Genomic DNA, 14,310 nt, shown 5'->3' with positions numbered 1-14,310 from the left:
CAAAGTGGGAAATTCAAGGTGAGGTGGGCGTGGAATTAGGAGTAAACCCAAGAAGACCGAATGGGCGGTTCCTCCTGGCAGCCACAGAATGGTTACGTGGCATGAGATCAGTGACATCTCAGAGGGGGTTGTTGTCTTTGACTTAGACGAGTTCCAAGAAGCAGAAGTTCGTGAGCCAAACATGAGGTGGTTTTCTAGGGGGTACAAGGGCTGGAAGTGGGACCAGCTCTTAACCACAAATCCCTTTCCACGCCCAAGGCCAAGCTCCTTGTAACTCTTTTCTTTCTTTCTCTCCCTCCCTCCTCCTTCCTCCCTCCCTCCCTTCTCCCCTCCCTCCCTCCCTTCTCCCCTCCCTCCCTCCCTCCCTTCTCCCCTCCCTCCCTTTCTCCTCCCCTCCCTCCCTCCCTCCCTTCTCCCCTCCCTCCCTTTCTCCTCCCCTCCCTCCCTCCCTTCTCCCCTCCCTCCCTTCTCCCCTCCCTCCCTTCTCCCCTCCCTCCCTCCCTCCCTTCTCCCCCCTCCCTCCTTCCCTTCTCCCCTTCTTCCCTCCCTCCTCCCCTCCCTCCCTTCTCCCTCCCTCCCTCCTCCCCTCCCTCCCTCCTCCCCTCCCTCCCTTCTCCCCTCCCTCCCTCCCTTCTCCCCTCCCCCTCCCTTCTCCCCCCTCCCTCCTTTCCTTCTCCCCTTCTTCCCTCCCTCCCTTTCTCCTCCTCTCCCTCCCTCCCTTCTCCCCTCCCTCCCTCCCTTCTCCCCTTCCTCCCTCCATTCCTTCCTTCTTCTCTCTCCTTCCTTCCTTCCTCCCTCCCTCCCTTTCTCCTCCTCTCCCTCCCTCCCTTCTCCCCTCCCTCCCTCCCTTCTCCCCTCCCTCCCTCCCTTCTCCCCCCCTCCCTCCCTTCTCCCCTCCCTCCCTCCCTTCTCCCCTTCCTCCCTCCATTCCTTCCTTCTTCTCTCTCCTTCCTTCCTTCCTCCCTCCCTCCCTTTCTCCTCCTCTCCCTCCCTCCCTTCTCCCCTCCCTCCCTCCCTTCTCCCCCCCTCCCTCCCTTCTCCCCTCCCTCCCTCCCTCCCTTCTCCCCCCCTCCCTCCCTTCTCCCCTCCCTCCCTCCCTTCTCCCCCCCTCCCTCCCTTCTCCCCTCCCTCCCTCCTTCCCTTCTCCCCTCCCTCCCTCCCTTCTCCCCTCCCTCCCTCCCTTCTCCCCTCCCTCCCTCCCTTCTCCCCTCCCTCCCTTCTCCTCTCCCTCCCTTCTCCCCTCCCTCCCTCCTTCCCTTCTCCCCTTCCTCCCTCCTCCTTCCTCCCTCCCTCCCTTTCTCCTCCTCTCCCTCCCTCCCTTCTCCCCTCCCTCCCTTCTCCCCTCCCTCCCTCCCTTCTCCCCCCTCCCTCCTTCCCTTCTCCCCTTCCTCCCTCCCTCCCTTTCTCCTCCTCTCCCTCCCTCCCTTCTCCCCTCCCTCCCTCCCTTCTCCCCTCCCTCCCTTCTCCCCCCTCCCTCCTTCCCTTCTCCCCTTCCTCCCTCCCTCCCTCCCTTCCTCCCTCCATTCCTTCCTTCTTCTCTCTCCTTCCTTCCTCCCTCCCTCCCTCCTCCCCTCCCTCCCTCCCTTCTCCCCTCCCTCCTTCCCTCCCTTCTCCCCTCCCTCCCTCCCTTCTCCTCTCCCTCCCTCCCTCCCTTCTCCCCTTCCTCCCTCCCTTCCTTCTTCTCTCTCCTTCCTTCCTTCCTCCCTCCCTCCCTTTCTCCTCCCCTCCCTCCCTCCCTTCTCCTCTCCCTCCCTCCCTTCTTCTGTCTCCTTCCTTTCCCTCCCTCCCTCCATCTCTCCTTCTCTTTCTTCTTTCCCTCCCTCTCTTCCTTCCTTCCCTCCCTCTTTCCTTCCTTCCTTCTCAAACAAGGTCTCACTCTGTCACCCTGGCTAGAGTGCAATGGCACAATCATAGCTCACTGCAGCCTTAAACCCCTGTGCTCTAGGGATCCTCCTGCCTCAGTCCCTCAAGTAGTTTTTAAACTTGCTTGTAGAGATGGGTCTTGCTATATTGCCCAGGCTTGTCTTGAACTTCTGGTCTCAAGCGATCCTCCTGCCTCAGCCTCCCAAAGTGCTGGGATTACAGGCATGAGCCACTGCCCCGGCCCACTCTTTCTTTAGCCAGGCTAGGGGGACATACGTGGGCAAACCCATGTTTATTTGAGATGGTTTCTTTATTCTCGTGATATTTTCCCTCTTTGCACCTGCCTTGTGCCCTCCCCAGCCTCCTCTCAGTGTCTGTGTGTGGGTGAAGGGGCTTTGCTATACCTTCTGCTTTGGGTCTCATTCATTTTATTTTGCTTTGTTTTGTTTTGAGACGGAGTCTCACTCTGTCACCCAGGCTGGAGTGCAGTGGCACCATCTTGGCTCACTGCAACCTCTGCCTCCCGGGTTCAAGCGATTCTCCTGCCTCAGCCTCCCGAGCAGCTGGGATTACAGGTGCCTGCCACCATGACTGGCTAATTTTTCTATTTTTAGTAGAGACGGGGTTTTATCATGTTGGCCAAGCTGGTCTCGAACTCCTGACCTCAGGTGATCCGCTTGCTTCGGCTTCCCAAAGTGCTGGGATTACAGGCGTGAGCCACCGTGCCCAGCCATGGGTCTCATTCGTTTTAGTTGGAGCCCAAATTCCCTGGTGGTTCAAGTTTCCAGTCATTCTCGGCATTCTATAATCACAGGCCTTAGAGAGCAGTGCACCCAATGGCCCTCAAATTATGGTTTCCTTAAGAGGCTATTAAATCCTGATTTCTGAGAGGAAAATTGGGGATTTTGTGTTTTCCCTTTTAGACTTGAGTGTTCTGTTACTGTGGGTGAGCTCTTCTAGAAACTTCCAAGTGGTTTCGAAGGGGATTTAGGTGTTGTCAGGAAGTGTGGTTGACAACGTGATATCTGGGCTTTAGAAAAACAGCATGTCACCTGTTTTATTTATTCCTTGATAACTTTTTGTTTGTTTTTGTTGTTGTTGTTGTTGAGATAGAGTCTCAGTCTGCCGCCCAGGCTGGAGTGCCGTGGTGCAATCTCTGTTCACTGAAACCTCGTCCTACCGGGTTCAAGGAATTCTCGTGCCTCAGCCTCCCAAGTAGCTGGGATTACAGTGTGCCACCACACCCGGCTAATTTTTCTTTTTCTTAGTAGAATTTTTGTATTTTTGTACACTTTTTGTATTTTTTAGTTTCATCATGTTGGCCAGGCTGGTCTCGAACTCCTGACCTCAAGTGATCCACCCGCTTTGGCCTCCCAAAGTGCTGGTATTACAGGTGTGAGCCACCCTGCCCGGCCTTCCTTGATGACTCTTTTGGATTGTGTCCTTTTAGGAAAGAGGAGAATGCAGGGTTGATGGGAATGTGGAGAGACTGTGGGTTCAGACCCAGATGCACAGATAGCAGTGTCTGGTTGTGATCCTCCTGGGCTCAGTTGTGGGATCTTGGAGGGCAGTGTCCGCTTCCTGTGCCTGGCCAGGGGCTGCTTGGCATAGATCGGGTTCATATTTGCGTTTGCTGAATTGAATGGAGCGAGGTGACGGGTTGGACTGACAGGATCAACTGCCCAGAAGGACCAGTTACCAGTTCGGGTCACCAGCAACAGCAGCTCTGCCTCCGGTACCTGGACGATTTGGGAGCCACACACAAAAGTGGGGACAAACACAGTTTTCCCAAGAATGCATCAAAGTTTTCAAAGAATGCATCAACAACAACAACTACTACAGTTGCTCAATGCATGCTTTGAATTCCATCATTGAATCCTGAGGCCAGCAAACTTTTTGACACCAAAGGACTGGTTTTGTGGAAGACAATGTTTCCACAGACTGAGCCGGGGCTGGGGGTGGGGGGTGGTTTCAGGATGATTCAAGCCCATTACATTTGTCGTGTACTTTATTTATATTATTATTACATTGTAATATACAATGAAATAATTGTATAACTCACCATGATGTAGAATCAGTGGGAGCCCTGAGCTGGTTTTCCTGCATTAGACGGTCCATTCTGGGGGTGATGGGAGACAGTGACAGATCATCAGGCATTAGATTCTCTTTTTTTTTTTTTTTTTGAGATGGAGTCTCACTCCATTGCCCAGGCTGGAGTACAATGGCGTGATCTCGGCTCACTGCAATCTCCACCTCCTGGGTTCAAGCGATTCTCCTGCCTCAGCCTCCCGAGTAGCTGGGATTACAGGCACTCACCACCACACCCAGCAAATTTTTGTGTTTTTAGTAGAGACGGGGTTTCACCATGTTGGTCAGGCTGGTCTTGAACTCCTGACCTCATGATCCCATTTGGTGGTGATGGGAGACAGTGACAGATCATCAAGCATTAGATTCTCATAAGGAGTGTGCAACCTAGATACCTCTTATGCACAGGTCACAATAGGGTTCATGCTCCTATGAGAATCTAATGCTGCTGCTGATCTGACAGGAGGCACAGCTCGGGTGGTCATACGAGTGATGGGGAGTGACTGTAAATACAGATGAAGCTTCCATCGCTCGCTTGCCGCTCACCTCCTGCTGTACAGCCTGGTTCCTAACTGGCTGGTTTCAAACTAGACTGGGCAACATGGCCAAACCCCGTCTGCACAACAAATACCAAAATTAGCTGAGTGTGGATCCTAAGTGTGTGCCTGTAGTCCCAGCTACTTAGGAGGCTCAGGTGGGAGGATTGAGTGAGCCCAAGAGGTGGAAGCTGCAGTGAGCTGTGATCACACCCACTGCACTCCAGCCTGGGTTACAGAATGAGATTCTGTCTCTCAACTCCCCAAGGGGTGGGGGATCCCTGGTTTAATCTGTTCAACCCTCTCCTCCCCATGAAATAAAGGAAGTTGTGAGTACTGTTTTGTGCATCATTCCTTCTAGTACTCAAGTCAGCCCAAGGTACTTCGATGGTTCCCTTCTGCACATGGGGAAACTGAGGCACAGAACGCAGAGTCACGTGACCAGGAAGTAGCTCTGTCTGCTTGAAACTCAGGTCTGCCTGATACCATAAGTCCTTGCACTCCACGTGCTGGCGATGGAAGTTGTGGCTCGCAGGTCTGAGGGGAGAGCCTCAGACAGTGTCTCACTCTGTCACCCAGGCTGGAGTGCAATCATAGCCTACTGCAGCTTTGACCTCCTGGGCTAATCGATCCTCCCACCTTAGCCTCCCGAGTAGCTGGGACTACAGGTGTGCACCACAATGCCAACCTAATTTTTGTATTATCTGTAGAGATAGCGGTGGGTGGGGGGGCGGACTTGCCATGTTGCCCAGGCTGGTCTTGAACTCCTGACCTCAAGTGATCCTCTGGCCTCAGCCTCCTAAAGTACCGGGATTACAGGCATGAGAGAGCCACTGCAGGAAGCCAGATTTGGACAATGTAGAATTTCTCTGCACTCCCCCTACTGTCCCCATCTTAGGCCTGACTGCTGCGGGACTGACAGGCATGGCTGGCTGTCCATCTGTTCCTTAGTTTGATTGCATAGCAGAGATGAGGAAGGAAGGCAGAAACTGAGCTAGAAAGTTGGCATTTGGCGCTCTGGGTTTTCAATGCACGAAAGTAACACTTTGGCTTTTATAGAATAACCTTCTGAGGAAATTAACAACCTAGGCATTTCAGCCCCCTGTGAACTTGCTTGGAGCATGGTCACAATTTGTAAGGAAATGTTCTTGCCTGCCCCATGCTGATTTCTCTCTGTCTACCCTCTAGGCTGTGGAATGGTCTGTTTTAACCATTAGCTTGTATCTGGAGCTCAGATGGTGCTGGACACTCCGTAAGAGCTCAGATCTGTTGATGGAAGCCACTAGAGAATGGGACAAGCAACAGGAGATGTTCTGCTGCCTAGTGAACTTTTTTTTTCTTTTTCTTTTTTTTTTTTTTGAGACGAAGTTTCGGTTTTGTTGCCCAAGCTGGAGTGCAGTGGTGCCATCTTGGCTCACCGCAACTTCTGCCTCCTGGGTTCAAGCGATTCTCCTGCCTCAGCCTCCCAAGCAGCTGGGATTACGGGCACCTGCCACCATGCCCGGCTACTTTTTTTGGTATATTTAGTAGAAATGAGGTTTTGCCATGTTGGCTAGGCTGGTCTCGAACTCCTGACCTCAAGTGCTCTGCCCGCCTCGGCCTTCCAAAGTGCTGGGATTACAGGCATGAGCCACCGTGCCCGGCTCTACCCATCTTTCTTACATGATGATATTCAGCAGCCAGTCTAATAGGGGAGCATTGTTTGTCTTTATTTTCCGCGCATAGGTGCCGGCATCAGTAGCATAAATCCACGTAGAGCTGGGAAGTTCCAGGTGTCTGGCCTGTTTGCTCTGGTGGACGAAGAGCAGCTGCAAGGTGGGGCTGATAAGCCAGTGAAGTCTGAGGATCCAGCGGGAAACTTATTCCTTTCTTTTGTTGAAATCAACATGGGCAGGAAATGGACATTTCCCCCAGTCAGAGAACTTTACATGTTTTTCTAACAGAATAGCAGTGTCTGAGGTGTATACACGGGGAGTGGCCCCCGTGGGAAAACGAGGCCACGAGGCTTCTGGCATGGAGATGACACACGGAGCCTCTCATAACTTCTAGAGGGGAAAACAAAGCAGTCATTCCAGGCTGGGCGACCTGTGTAATCCCAGCACTTTGGGAGGCCGAGGTAGGTGGATCACCTGAGGTCAGGAGTTCGAGACCAGCCTGGCCAACATGGTGAAACCCCATCTCTACTAAAAATACAAAAAACCAAAACAAAACGAAAATAGCTGGGTGTGGTGCTGGGCACCTGTAATCCCAGCTACTCAGGAGGCTGAGGCAGGAGAATTGCTTGAACCCAGGAGGTGGAGGTTGCAGTGAGCCAGGAGCCTGTAATCCCAGCTACTCAGGAGGCTGAGGCAGGAGAATTCCTTGAACCCGGGAGGCAGAGATTGCAGTGAGCCAAGATCATACCACTGCACTCCAGCCTGGGTGGCAAGAGTGAAACGCCGTCTCAAAAATAAATAAATAAAATAAAATAATAAAAAATAAAAATTAAAGCAGTCAGCCTGGCTTTTAGGAACCCACAGAATCGGGAAGTAAGCTAAAAGTCATCTCCCTTTTGTCACAATGGAATTTGAAATAGGTGCATTTTCCTTCTGACTTAATGATTCTGTTTCACGGTGCCTCTGCAGAAATTCAGTATGGGAAAACTCCCTGTGTGTGTAGCAGCTCCAGGGAAAACTGTCGACCTGTGCACATTCAAGACTGCCATATACTTGTTATTGAAAAGCCATCAGTCATGTGAGCGGAACTTTTTTATGGCTGAGATTGTCCCCAGGGAAACCCGCCATGCAATTCAGACCTTCCACGGAGATCGATTCCAAACTCTCATCCCGTTCCCACTTCCTTGTTCCCATGGAGGCTGCGGTTCTCTCTCTCTGTGCCTCTTGCAGATGGTCATACCTATTTCCAAAAACGACACAGAAAACTTAACATGTGGCTAAATTTGAACAGAGAAAAATAAGCAAAGAATTCAAGGCGCAAGGCATTTTCAGGGAGAGAGGGAGAGCTTTTGCGTGGTTTGAAGGGATGATCTTTAATGAGTTGAGGGTCATCTAGAATAGAATTAAATTGTTAAGAGCAAATTGTTGGAAATGGAAGGAGAAACTTCGGAGAAGACTCCAACACAGCCTTGATCTGGGAGATAAGACTCAGGTAACAAAAAGTTTGAACAACATGGTTAATAAGATTGTGGTAACAGATAGGACTGAACTTTGCACTCTGCAAACAATATACATTTTAAAGTGCTCTTGGAATAGTTAGAAAAGGTAATCATCTGTTAAATCTGGAAAAAAAAAAAAAAACACCCCAAACCAATGCATTCCATAAAAGCAGACATTGTACTGGCTCTAATCTCTGGCTGCAAGTAAGCATAACTGGAAATTAATTTTTAAAAGCTTAACTAGGCCAGGCACGGTGGCTCAAGCCTGTAATGCCAGCACTTTGGGAGGCCAGGATGGGCGGATCACAAGGTCAGGAGATCGAGACCATCCTGGCTAACACGGTGAAACCCCGTCTCTACTAAAAAAAATACAAAATCTAGCTGGACGAGGTGGCGGGCGCCTGTAGTCCCAGCTACTTGGGAGGCTGAGGCAGGAGAATGGTGTAAACCCGGGAGGTGGAGCTTGCAGTGAGCTGAGATCCGGCCATTGCACTCCAGCCTGGGCAACACAGCGAGACTCCGTCTCAAAAAAAAAAAAAAAAAAGCTTAACTGAACAAGCATGCAAGAGAGACTCCTACCACTTGATAATTAAAAATAAAATGAAAACCAAAAAACAAACAAACAAAAAACCCAAAAGGGCTGGGCTTCGTGGCTCACGCCTGTAATACCAGCACTTTGATCCCCTGAGGTCAGGAGTTTGAGACCAGCCTGGTCAACGTGGTGAAACCCCGTCTTTATTAAAAGTACAAAAATTAGCCGAGGGTGGTGGAGCATACCTGTAATCCTAGCTACTTGGGAGGCTGAGGCAGGAGAATTGCTTGAACCCAGCGGGCAGAGGTTGCAGTGAGCCAAGATCACACCATTGGACTCTAGCCTTGGCAATAAGAGCTAACCTCCATCTCAAACAAAAACAAAAACAAAAAAACAACCAACCCATAAGTCTTAAGTTGGAGGATTGAAACACTGCAAGGACAGCCTATTTTAAGATGACAACGATGTGAACATGGAGACGAAGGCAGACATTTAAATGATGATGGAGAAAATTTGCTTGATAGTTTATTATAAAGATATAGAGAGAAATCACAAAAATGAGACGATGAATATTGGAAATAATAAATTAGCACAAACGAACCGATTAGAAAACAAATAAAACTGACAAAATAAAAAAGCTGGATCTTTTAGAGCGATGCTGCTCACTAGGGGTGGCCACAACCCCTGCGAAAATTAAATTAAAAATTCATTTTCTCAGTCACACGAGCCAAGTTTCCAGTGCTCAGGGGCCATGTATGGTTGGTGACTACTGAAATGGATAGAACAGACATAGAACTTTTCCGTCGCTGCCGAACTTTTGTTGGACAGTGCTGCTTTAGAGAGGAGAATCAATAAAATAGAAAAACTAAGACAAAGGAGGGGGAGAGAACAAATATTGTAGATAAAATTAAGAATGAAAATAGATGTAATTTATTTTTGATTGATTGATTGAGACAGAGTCTCACTTGGTCGCCCAGGCTGGAGTGCAGTGGTATAATCTCGGCTCACTGCAGCCTCCGCCTCCAGGGTTCAAGCGATTCTCCTGCCTCAGCCTTCTGTGTAGCTGGGATGACAGGTGCGTGCCATCACACGCAGCTAATTTTTGTATTTTTAGTAGAGAAGGGATTTCACCCTGTTGGCCAGGCTGGTCTCGAACACCTGACTTCAGGTGATATGCCCACCTCGGCCTCCCAAAGTGCTGGGATTAAAAACAGGTGTCATTTAAATCCATAAAAATGTGTAGGCCGGGCACAGTGGCTTAAGCCTGTAATTCCAGCACTTTGGGAGGCCGAGACGGGCAGATCACGAGGTCAGGAGATTGAGACCATCCTGGCTAACACGGTGAAACCCCGTGTCTACTAAAAAATACAAAAAAAAAAACTAGCCGGGCGAGGTGGCAGGCGCCTGTAGTCCCAGCTACTCGGGAGGCTGAGGCAGGAGAATGGCGTAAACCCGGGAGGCGGAGCTTGCAGTGAGCTGAGATCCGGCCACTGCACTCCAGCCTGGGTGACAGAGCAAGACTCCGTCTCAAAAAAAAAAAAAAAAAAAAAAAAAAAAAAAAAAAAATTGTAAAGACAGCTCTACTAACAATTTTGGAAATATTAAAAATAAGTTCATTTACTGATTCAAGTGTGACTTTTATTTAGATTGTTTCTCCTTACCAGAAATTGAGGCTCTGAATTTGCCCCAGAGAAGGGCTATGCCATTCTCTCTCATAAGCTGTACTCTCTCTTATATGGGCTCAAAAAGCAGGAAACATCGGTAGGTTGAAACTCAACAACTTTTAAAAAGTGACTCCTGTACTTAATTGCATAAAATGTATATTACCTACGTGAATGAGAATAAAAACTTCCAAAGTGTCCCCAACAAACAGGGGTTTTTGCACCTTACCATGAGTAGCTTTCTGGAGCAAGCTGGAGTGGTTCGAGGTATGACTCGGCAACCACAAACACAACCATTTTTGTGTGGAAGTGTGGCTCTTCACCCTTTTTTTTATTTTGAGACAGAGTCTCACTCTGTTACCCAGGCTGGAGTGCAGTGGCGTGATCCTAGCTCACTGCAGCCTCAACTTCCTGGACTCAAGCCTCAGCTTCCCGAGTAGCTGGAACTACAATTGTGTGCCATCATGCCCAGTTAAGTTTTATTTTTTTTAAATCTTTAATTTTTTTAAGAAATAGAGATGAGGTCTTGCTATGTTTCCCAGTCTGGTCTTGAACTCCTAGGCTCAGGCAGTCCTCCTGTCTCAGCCTCCCCAGTAGCTGGAACTACACTTGTGTGTCATCATGCCCAGCTAGTTTAAAAATTTTTTTTTGCCGGGCGCGGTGGCTCAAGCCTGTAATCCCAGCACTTTGGGAGGCCGAGACGGGCGGATCACGAGTTCAGGAGATCGAGACCATCCTGGCTAACACGGTGAAACCCCGTCTCTACTAAAAAAATACAAAAAAAATTAGCCGGGCGAGGTGGCGGGCGCCTGTAGTCCCAGCTACTCGGGAGGCTGAGGCAGGAGAATGGCGTGAACCCGGGAGGCGGGGCTTGCAGTGAGCTGAGATCCAGCCACTGCACTCCAGCCTGGGCGACAGAGCGAGACTTCGTCTCAAAAAAAAAAAAAAAAAAAAAAAAATTTTTTTTTTTTTTTTTTTTAAAGATGAGGTCTCACTCTGTCGCCCAGGCTGGTCTTGAACTCTTAGGCTCAAGCAATCCTCCCACCTCAGCCTCCAAAGCGCAGCCTCTGTATCTTGAACTCCAGACCTCAAACCCAGATTGTCCACATGTGAGCACTTGTCTTTTTGGTTTGCTGTTTCTCTCGTGAGTCGTATCCAGTTGCCCAAGGTGGAAAGTTGGCTGTCATCCAGTAGATAAGTCCTGACAACTCCACCTCCCGTATGGCTTCAGAAGCCAGCCTCTTCTTTTCTGTTTCCTCTGCCTCTCACCTTCCTCATCCATCTACCATAAGCCAGAAGAGTGACCCCCAAGTGTGAATGCGATGCTGTTCTTTCTGCCTGACATCTTTCTTTGGCTTCTCCTGGGAGGTAAAGTCCAAGCCCCTTGGTTCCCTGTCTTTCCTCTGTGAGTCTAATCTTCTATTCCTCTCACCCTGTACTTTGCCCTTCATCAACTCTGAACTGTTTATAGTTCTCTGAACGTAGCCCTAGTGATTCACACATGTGCATGTACTGTTCCTCTCCTGCTGTGATAAAGCAACAGTCACCTAATCCCCGCCCCCCATTGCATTTTTTTTCCTACAAGGTTTATTATGCACCTACTGTGTGCATGGCTCTTGGATGCTGTAATAAGCAAGACAGACACCATCTTTCCCTTCACGGGGCATTTGTGTCTTGTGCATACTAGGAGGACAGGGACAGGGTCTCCATCCATTTCTGCATTCCAATGCCAAGAGGGTGTCAGATCTGGGTGGGTCGGGGTAAGGAACAGGTAAACATAACTCACAGTGTAACACCGTGTTACAGCCAGGTGGGGTACCTCAGGCCTGTGATCGCAGCACTTTGGGAAGCCAAGGTGGGAGGATTGCTTGAGGCCAGGATATTGAGACCAGCCTAGGCAGCACAGACCTCCTCCCCCCCCCCCACACACTCTTACACACTGTGCACAGTGGCACACTCCTGTAGTCCTAGCTCCTTGAGAGGCTAAGGCAGAAGGATCACTTGAGCCCAGGAGTCCCAGACTGCAGTGAGCTATGATGGTGCCATTGTACTCCAGCCTGGGCCACAGAGTAAGACCCTGTTTCAAAAAAACCCCAAAAAACAAAACAGAACACATCAAACAAACTCCTACTCCCCCAAACTCCATGCCACACCCTCTCCCGGTCTCTCTGGGAGACCTGGGTTCGAGTTCTGGCAGAGCTGGTTATTGGCAAAGTAGCCATTCTATGCCTCAGTTTCTCCAACTCTAATGGAGATGATTCCTTGAATAATTGAGTTAATATGACCTCACTGATGGATTGGACCGTGTGTGCTGCAAGCAGAATACACATTTTAGAGTGTATTCATGCCTGTGAGCCCAACACTTTGGGAGGCTGAAGCAGGAGGATCACTTGAGGCCAGGGATTCTAAACCAGCCTGGGCAACGAGTCCCCATGTCTACAAAAAATAGAAAACAATTAGCCAGGCACAGTGATGCACGCCTGTAGTCCCAGCTACTCGGGAGGCTGAGGTGGGAGGATGGCTTGAGCCCAGGAGTTTGAGGCTGCCGTGAGTGATGATCACGCCACTGCACTCCAGCCTGAGGCGACAGAGTGAGAACCCCCTCCACCCAAAAAAGTGTATTTATGGGGGTGAATGTTAAATGAGAATGCCCACTAGCTGCCTTTGTTTACTGGAACCACAAATTCAATGGGAATACATAAGTTTTCAAATGCATGGGGAAATACTGGCTGGAGGTTACCCCAAAAACGTAGCCTGTGGATTTTAAGAATGTATTTATGAGTATGGTTCTCGTTTTCTGGGCGAGTGGTGGGTGAGAATAGAGGGTGCACTGGCCCGGGGAGTTCGGAGATGCGAACCCTCCCCCCTGCAATGTGGGGAATTTTGCTGTGTGACCCCAGTGAGCCGCTGCCCCTTTCTGGGCCCCTCCCGAGGGAGGCCTAGGGTCAGGGGGCCCCTCGGCGGTGCCGGGCGCTGCCACGCGGTGACCCGATCTCCTCCCGGGCACACGCCCAGCGCCGCGCACAGCCTAAACCACCCTGGTGGATGCTTGATGAACCCTTGCACGCTCGGTTTCTCCTTTTCCCTAGCTCTTTCCAAAGTTCCATCCGTGGCTGACTCGACCTGCGGGGTCGGCAGCCACGAGGGGCCCTCCCGGGGCGCCCGGCGCGGCGGCCACTGCCCGAGCGCAAGTCCGGGGAACGGAGCCCGGAGCACCCGGGGGGGCGGGGCCAGCGCCCCGGCAGCACGCCCGCCTATTGGCTGAACGCGAGGGCGGCACTGCGGCCGACGCAACCGCCCGGCCCGGATTCTCCGGAGCGGAGCGCGCCCCGGGCTTTGTGCTGCGCGGAGGCCTCCGGCTCGAGGGGGCGGGGCCTTGAGAGCCCAGGGCTCCCTCCCCCGCCCCCATGGGCGCACACGCAGACACACACACACTCCCACCATGGACACACACACACTCCCACCATGGGGACACACACACACACCCACTCTGGAACCAATCCTGGGGCTGTAGAGACACACGCGCACACAAACACACGCATACACACATTCTCTTTCTCTTGTTCTCTCACTTTCTCTTCCACTCTGGAACTGACCAATTCTGGGGACACATACACACACACACACACACACACACACACACACACACCCACTCTGGAACCGACCAATTCTGGGGACACACACACACACACCCACTCTGGAACCGACCAATTCTGGACACACACACACACACACACACACTCTGGAACCGACCAATTCTGGGGACACACACACACACACACACTCCCACTGTGGAACCTACCAATTCTGGGGACACACACACACACACACACACACACACACTCCCACTGTGGAACCTACCAATTCTGGGGACACACACACACACACACACACACTCCCACTGTGGAACCTACCAATTCTGGGGACACACACACACACACACACACACACTCCCACTGTGGAACCTACCAATTCTGGGGACACACACACACACACACACACACACACACACACATCTGGGGACACACACACACACACACACACACACACTCCCACTGTGGAACCTACCAATCCCGGGGCTGCTCTACACTCCCACTGTGGAACCTACCAATCCCGGGGCTGCTCTAGCGTGGAGGCCCCTGGGACCCCGCCTCCTTCCGGGCCTCTGCGTGCGCGGTATATCTCCGAAGAGATCCGCAGCACGTAGCGGGCCCGCCCCTGTGGACAGACTCACTCCTTTCTCACTCGCTCGCTTACTCACTCTTTCTTGGAACACAGCAAGCCTGAGGCTCCCGAAGCGGGAAGGCCCCATGGGACTCCGTTCCCTTTCTAGTCTCTGTATGCGCCGTATGTCTCCAAAGAGCTGCGCAGTTCGATTTCAAAGGCGTCAGCGCGCGTGGGGCGGCGGTATTGTCAGGCAAGGAAAAGGGGCTCTTCCCCGCTTCAAGGACACGCGCTCCTGCGGTCGTCGCTACTGAC

At 51.2% G+C, this 14,310-nt stretch overlaps 1 protein-coding gene and 1 long non-coding RNA gene across 6 annotated transcripts in view; one reads left to right on the top strand and one right to left on the bottom strand.

Moving 5' to 3' along the window:
* The window catches only part of INSR (insulin receptor), a 192,810-nt gene that overhangs the window by 87,650 nt on the left and 90,850 nt on the right, over positions 1–14,310 (top strand). The gene's annotated exons all lie outside the window — the stretch shown is intronic.
* On the bottom strand, positions 3,474–14,050 carry LOC114674095 (uncharacterized). Of its 2 annotated transcripts, none has more exons than XR_013409674.1 (4): positions 13,940–14,050; positions 7,279–7,379; positions 3,926–3,982; positions 3,474–3,602 (listed from the first exon to the last, which is right to left on the bottom strand). It is a non-coding gene; the product is annotated as an uncharacterized LOC114674095 (long non-coding RNA). The 2 variants fall into 2 exon arrangements; XR_013409673.1 differs by lacking the exon at positions 13,940–14,050 and adding an exon at positions 10,877–11,014.

The sequence above is a fragment of the Macaca mulatta genome, chromosome 19 (assembly GCF_049350105.2).
Source record: "Macaca mulatta isolate MMU2019108-1 chromosome 19, T2T-MMU8v2.0, whole genome shotgun sequence".
Classification (NCBI taxonomy): Eukaryota; Metazoa; Chordata; class Mammalia; order Primates; family Cercopithecidae; genus Macaca; species Macaca mulatta.
The sequence above is the reverse complement of the archived record's forward strand: the minus strand, read 5'-3'. Positions and strand labels throughout refer to the sequence as shown.